Source organism: Cryptomeria japonica, chromosome 1 (assembly GCF_030272615.1).
Source record: "Cryptomeria japonica chromosome 1, Sugi_1.0, whole genome shotgun sequence".
NCBI classification, from domain to species: domain Eukaryota; kingdom Viridiplantae; phylum Streptophyta; class Pinopsida; order Cupressales; family Cupressaceae; genus Cryptomeria; species Cryptomeria japonica.
The window spans coordinates 595,345,367-595,346,851 of NC_081405.1; positions in this window are offsets into that span (position 1 = coordinate 595,345,367).

Below are 1,485 nucleotides of genomic sequence, written 5' to 3' on the forward strand. Positions count from 1 at the left end.
CCGGAGATATTTGTTGTTATATTCTTAGAAGGTGCATCTTATGTTGCTTCTTTCTCAACCGTATCAACAGATGGTTGATCCTTATAACCACAAGAGACTTCTACATGTACTTCCAAAACGGAAGTGTCTTCAAGATTCCATCCTTCCGAATGGGTGGCATCTTGAGGTTGATATACCTCATATCGAGCAGCTCTAGCAAAAAGTCTTCCATTATTTTCTCAATCCCTTTTGCAACTTCATCAATTTTTCTAAGAAATATTCTGTTGACCCTTCTGTTGCTTCTAAACTTTTCTTTGACCAACTTCAATAATCTTTCAACTTCATCCCTGGATATAGATGACCAAGTACTAACCAATACATATTCCAACATTTCTTCATCTTTCTGATAGATAGTATTTATCCGGATATAAGGAATATCAATAAATTCTTTGGGTAACTTAGATGATAATCCAATCAGAGCCTTTCTAAATTTGTTAATATATTGAACAACTACTTCCTCAATTCCCTTTTCTCCTTATCATTGGCATTCTCATAATATATAAAAAGATTATTCAAATTTTAATTCTTAGTGATTTTATTCTTTACATCTTATAAGGACTTAGGATGGATGAACTCAACCTTACCAAACTCTAGAGCTTCATCTATCCCATATTTCTGCTTGTTGGTTCCTCTAGATCTCTCAAATGGCTCACCTTGAGTCTCTATCTTTTTCGAGGTTGGAGCATCACCAGATGGATTTCTAACTACTCGAGCATAGGTAGAAGTCTTCTTAACTTTATAGATTTTCTCATCCGATTGTGTCTCCTCCTCAGCTACAACATACTACCTTAAACACTTCTCCTTTATACATTTTCTCAACTCTATCGATTGAATACTTCTAGTTTGGCCTTAGGTGGAGGTATCAGTTTCTTCACGCCTGAGACAAGTGAAAATTTACTAGGCTTAGCTTTAGGCTGCATAGAAGAGGGGGGCATTGGTTTAAGATATTGTTTGATCACATCCTCTTCTTTCAATATATTATAATCTCTCACCATCTATACAACCTCCTTTGTTAGTCTCATCTATTCTGCAACAACCTCAACTTCTTTTTTGATCTTCCTCTTTCTATTGGCATCAATGGATTGCTTCTGCAGGCTTACATTCTTTTCCTTAAAGGTACAAAATCTTTCTTCCTGGGGATCTACTAGCCAGCTCAATAGATATTGAGCATATGCTTCAAGTGTAACAAAATCAACTTCATACCCCATGGGCATGATCTAAACTATCCTTGGATCAACCGCTTACATCTAGCATTGATCTTTATTAATTATGAAATAAATTGTCTTCTCATACTTCTCTACAATCTCCTTAAGGATTCTTTATCGAGCTTTCATAGAGAACTGAAAGTTCTTGAAATAGCCCCACAATGTGGATATTCTCATTGTAGAATCACCAATGGCCCAAAACGCTTCCTTGATTTGCATTGCCACTAGTCTATCATAGGCC